Consider the following 6179-nt stretch of genomic DNA (forward strand, 5'->3'; position numbering starts at 1 on the left):
TGCCTACTGTAAACTACATAAGTAAACTATAGTAGTTTTTTCCCGTGAGGGTTACTTTTGCATTACAGTAGCCAACTCGCTTTCGTGGTAATAAATATTAGGTAATTCAAGTTCAGGGGGCATAATTTTTCGTACATCCGATAGACCGTTATTGTAATTTTCCAGTCTATTAATTTTTCCAAAGATCGAATTAGTATCATTTTAAATAATATTTATCAAGCTTTCTTCGTGCTTTTTGGTACCTACGTACCTTACCTACCTACACATACTTGATGTGGCAACGCTGCGCACTGATTTTATCTTAAAATTTTCTTTACATCTCTCATCTACATAAATAACCATACGCATACGTATTCGAGTATTGTTTGTCGAATTGCATGATATTCGAACATGCGAAGTTGAACCTTGTACATAGATATTTGTAGTTCGCGAATAATTAGTATTGATAGTGCAGTATCCGAAAGAAATTACTCCAGTGTTCTTACAATTTCATTTTATACCGCGTCAACACCTGTTTTCTTATTCATAATCATAACAGCGAACATGGATAACTGGTCAGTTATACGATTTGTGGTAAGTAATCAACTTTTATAATAGGTATAGGTACCTAGTTTATTTTCACATGACTACATAGCAACTTGATTTAATACCGCACCTCGGGAGTAATAAGGTTACATCTCAAAAAAGTGACATTTTACAGGAGAGTGATTTTCTTTTTTTTTAAACTTGATTCATTATTTTTATCAACTTATAATTAATTGTGAGGAATGAATAGCACCTCATTTTAAAGATCGGGTATCCTACCTTCGTTTAGCATAAGAACACTTTAAAAAATAAAATCTTAAAGAGGGAAATATTTCAATATTTGGAAAACATTTTGAGTTATAACCTATCATTAAAGTTGATGTGGAGGCGAAAGGAAGCGTCCAAAAAATATTTCACTGTAACAAAATTGTAGAGAATTAGATTTCCAATCGACATATTGTCGTTAGTTTTTTTCTAGAGTGCTTCGTTTTTGAGTTTTTCTCAAAAAATTAAAATTTCATTATACGTGTAAATTCATTTTTCTGAAAAGTGATGGATATAAAAATTCTTTTCCATTTGGTACAAACCAATAAAAAATGCACTCCTTGTGACTATTTCTAACTGACAAACATTCAAAACAATCAAAACTGTTTGTTAACACTTTGTATGTACGAAATTTGCTCAAAAAAGGTGGAGTTTTTTGAGATGTACCCTTATAACTCCAAACAACTTGCAATGTTGTTGGAATTTTGAGTTAGGCCATTTGCGTTTTTTACAAGATCTAGATAACAGGGATGGAAAGCTAAAAGATGAAACTTTAGCTTTAGCTTTTGGCTCTTCAAATTAATGAAACTTTCTAATGGCTAGTTTTTAGCTTCCAAAAATCATTGGCTTTCGGCTTTTATTTAGCTTTTGGCTTTCAGCTTTTGGCTTTTAATATTTTCACACATGGCTACAATACAGAAAAGTACACCATGGATAGTTGAAATGAACTATGAGTATAATTCATAATAGGAAACGTGTACTTTAATGAGAATAGAAATTAGAATCAAACAAAACAACGAAAAAAATGAAAACAAAAACGGGAAAATGGATATAATTACAAAAAACTGAAACTGAAACCAAACCAGATAAACATGCAAAAAAAAGTTCAAAGAAAGCTGAAAAAATGAAGCTTTTGGCTTTAGCTTCTAGCTTTCAAAAATCCCTAACTTCCTTCGGCTTTCTGCTCTTAGCTTTTAGCTTTCGGCTAGCTTTCCATCCCTGCTAGATAATGTACCAGGGCTGTAAGGTAATTTATGTTGGTAAATTACAGTGGTATTTTACCGTATTTAACGGTATTTTACCAAAAGTTTATTACCGTATTTTACCATAATTTACCAAAAAGCCAAATTAACACTTTTTTTCCATCTTTCCTTCATAAATTTCCAAATTTCCATGGAAATTTATGATTTGAAAATCACCAAAAGTTTTCTCCATAAATTTCCAAAGAATGTCCTTGGAAAATTTTCTATAATCTTTAATAACACCTAAAACAGATGAAAATTTACTTCAGAGGCAGGTCAGAAGTTCAGAACTTTGAAGTCAAACTACAAAAAATAACTCTTCATATCCAAATTAGTAAAATACCATAAATACTTACAGTAAAATACCGTATTTTACCGCCATATTTTACCAGAAAATAAATTACGGTAATTTAACAGCCATGTAGTGTACCCAATTCAAAATGTTATTTTTGGTTGAGGGGGGTCATACAAACCCCAAAAATGTAAAAACGTCAAAATCAATTTTTGTTGAGATGTAACCTTATTACTCCCAAGGTGCGGTATATAAATATGAATACACGTAACATAGTACCTTGTGGTGCCCGGGTCTTTTATGGTAATTGTGGTGCCCGCGTACATAGAGGATCACATATATATTAGGGCGGGTCGAAAAAAAACGTAGGTCTCAGAATTTTCTGAAATTCACATATGTGGTTCCTTTTGAGTTGAAACCACCCCAAAAAAATTTTTAGCCCCCCGCGGCACCATGGGGCTGAGCCACGTGGCCTCAAAGTGGGGACATTTTAGCTAAAAATTCACTTTTTTCAGGTTAAACGCTCCAAAATCGACTTTAAAAATTTTGCCTTAGCACTCAATCGGTAGAGTTTGAGATGCTGAATCTCCCTGTGGAGTTCGTTTTTTTGTTCGGTGGTCCCTTACGTCGGCAACTTTTCGTTGAAAGTACAAAAATAGCTGATTTTAAGGTGTCAGGAAAACGTTTCCGCGAATTTATGCCCAAATGGTGTTTTGTAGGGGGACATATCGATGTTGTAAGTTGTATATGTAGTCGAGGGGTTAAATTTAGAATCATCAATATGCCCTCAGATCGCTGATAGGGTACATGATTCAACTTTTGTACAACATTTTAGGATTTTATCAATTTGAAAATTTCATCAGATTGCTTCTACCTACTTTTTTCATGTTTTCAAAAAATTTTCATTTTATTTTTTATAAATTCAATTTTGAATTAGAAGTACACAAAACCTTTTTTGAAAAATGTGAAAATACTTAATTCAAAAAAATATGAAAAAATGACAGACCATCAAAAAACGACAAAAATCGAAAATAAATTGAGAAGCATCAACGCGATGCCTAAAGTGGAATCGAAAAAATGTTTTTGTGGTCTGAGTTTTTTTTTGTTTTTTTTTCAACTTTTTTAGGATAATTTGTATTTTGAATTTTAAAAATAAAAACTGTTTTTTTTGGCTCAATTTTGACAATTATTATGACACTTTCTGCAGTTTTGACAAATCATCATTCAATTTTGAGAATTTCTGAGATTAATTCTTGGTAGGTACGTACTTTTCAATAAACCAAGCAGTCTGTGCAAAATTTTACGCAAATGAGACATTTTCTCAAATTTTTGTGGTTTTTTGATTGTCTTATCATTTTTTTATATTTTTGAATGATTTTCACATTTTTCAAAGAAGGTTTTGTGTACTTCCAAGATACATATGTCATTCAAAATTGAATTTATAAAAAATAAAACGAAAATTTTTTTGAAAACATGAAAAAAGTAGGTAGAAGCAATCTGATGAAATTTTCAAATTGATGAAATCCTAAAATGTTGTACAAAAGTTGAATCATGTACCCTATCAGCGATCTGAGGGCATATTGATGATTCTAAATTTAACCCCTCGACTACATATACAACTTACAACATCGATATGTCCCCCTACAAAACACCATTTGGGCATAAATTCGCGGAAACGTTTTCCTGACACCTTAAAATCAGCTATTTTTGTACTTTCAACGAAAAGTTGCCGACGTAAGGGACCACCGAACAAAAAAACGAACTCCACAGGGAGATTCAGCATCTCAAACTCTACCGATTGAGTGCTAAGGCAAAATTTTTAAAGTCGATTTTGGAGCTTTTAACCTGAAAAAAGTGAATTTTTAGCTAAAATGGCCCCACTTTGAGGTCACGTGGCTCAGCCCCATGGTGCCGCGGGGGGCTAAAAATTTTTTTGGGGTGGTTTCAACTCAAAAGGAACCACATATGTGAATTTCAGAAAATTCTGAGACAGACCTACGTTTTTTTTCGACCCGCCCTAATATATATGTATGATAAAGGTGTTTTGGTGCAGTTTGGATTTTTCATCATAGTTATAGTCATAGTGGTGTCCGATATATAAACTTGGTACTTGTGGTGCCGCCGGCCTCAAATTTTTTTCACCTTACAGTGCATTTCACTCGATTCTGCGTCGTTTTATATAAGACCTTGTGGTGTGCCCGATTTGGGCACCACAAGCCCAAAACCGGGCACCACAATGACTAAGTTTAAATCTATTAGTACATATTTTTTTTTAAATCTGTTTATTTTTAAAATAATGCCAAGTTTTTCAAATCACTTTCATAGTTGACATCTACGATCAAATACTTAGGTACATTATGAAATAATTGCATTCAATGTTGATAGTTCAAGGTAAACGAAAAACGTCATTAGATTAGAGAATTATTGCATAGGTAGGTAGTTGTTTTTCACCAGAAATGCTACGATCTACGAGAATCTCTAATTCATAGTCTCAACTCAACTTCAAAAAAGCTACATCTTATTATTAAAAGTGTTAGTTTTGTTCATCATGAAACCCTGTTTAGGTGCACGTTTTGTGATAGTAAGAAAAATTCTTCTTGGGCACGTTTACTCTTGGTATTTTTGAAGTAATTTTCAATCTGAAATCAACGGACTCTGAGGGATTTGAAAAAGAAGGATGGATAGCGATCCATATTTTCTTGGTACAAGTACAGAAATAAAAATTAAGCCATTCCTGTATACACTTGGTGCAAACAAAATAATGGTATGAAATTTAAGAAAACCTGTTCCGCACAAATCTGATCGGTAGGTATTGGACCCATTGCCTTGATCAAGTGTGTTCCAAAACTTCAATGTGGAGACATCAGCGCTGCGATTGGCAACACCACGTTTGAGTTTTGAGGGAGCTGGAGGGTTTTGACTTGAGGCAACTATGCTCGTTTGTGATTTGTGATTTGTCATTTGTAATTTCCTTGCGAGATCATCTTTATTTGGGAAATTCAACATTTTTGAAATCCCCTTTTAAATATTTAGAAATTGATTGTGAACTGTATTTCTTTTACAGGTAGTAGCGCTGCTCTTGCTTAGCGTTGGTGCATATTTGGAAACTGTGGCAGGTGCTCCTTCTAATTTATACGCAGCCAACAACGTTATTAGTCCACCAACAAGGACTTATGCCACAGCATGGAAGTCCCTTGGAAGCTAAACTTCGGATGATAGCGATAACTTTAACTGGAAATACCAAGATTTAAACATGTTGTAGTGCATTGTCTACATATGTCGTGTAAGAGTAGAGTAGCGGATCGCACATAACCCCAGCTAACCATATACTGTAAATCTTTTGCGTACAATACAGATCATATGAAACAACTCTGGTGTTTTTGTTAGCTAAAGTCTTCCCTCTTGATGCTCGGCGGATGCACCTTGCTCAGAGGGTTCTATAGGTAGGCAATAGAGCTGTACCACTCAGCTATTAGGCTAGTACACATTAATACATGTTAGCCCACTGTTAGCTACACTCGCCACTTCCTTCAATGTAAAACACTTGCATTTTTCTCCAATATTTAAAAATAAACTTGAACTTTTCATATCGTACACAATACTTAATAAGGTCGAATATTCCAATATGGATTGTACAGCGGAGTACCGACCTGATTTTATGTCGTGTATATTTATACCTATACAAATTTTATGGGCTTTGATTTGATTTTGAGCTGAAATACAAGTAAATGCTAAGGATGTGACACGATAGATCACAGAGAGATTTTTTGCGTGTATTGTTCAATGTTTGAAAATACCTATTTCATTGATTTGAAATTTTTAACGGAACATAATGAGAGTAGGTATGTATGAAAAAATCGAGCTGTAAACGAGCAAAAAAATCCTAGCGTGCAGAGCAACGCATTAGTCCACAACATCGTACATATAAATTGCATTTGGTGAACAATGAGTTTGTACTGAAGATAATAGGTTTTGGTACAATTTGGGTTCTTACGTGGTGCCCAATATATAAATTGGCATCTACTCGTGGTGCGCACCAAAAAATTCGTTTTTTCACGTTAGAGTATATGCCATTC

At 33.9% G+C, this 6179-nt stretch overlaps 1 long non-coding RNA gene across 1 annotated transcript; it reads left to right on the forward strand.

The window, feature by feature from the left end:
- The first annotated feature begins 309 nt into the window (after positions 1-309).
- Positions 310-5472, forward strand: LOC135847543 (uncharacterized). Its single transcript, XR_010559195.1, has 2 exons — positions 310-573; positions 5168-5472. It is a non-coding gene; the product is annotated as an uncharacterized LOC135847543 (long non-coding RNA).
- Positions 5473-6179: the final 707 nt, after the last annotated feature.

This window comes from Planococcus citri, chromosome 5 (genome assembly GCF_950023065.1).
Source record: "Planococcus citri chromosome 5, ihPlaCitr1.1, whole genome shotgun sequence".
Taxonomy (NCBI): domain Eukaryota; kingdom Metazoa; phylum Arthropoda; class Insecta; order Hemiptera; family Pseudococcidae; genus Planococcus; species Planococcus citri.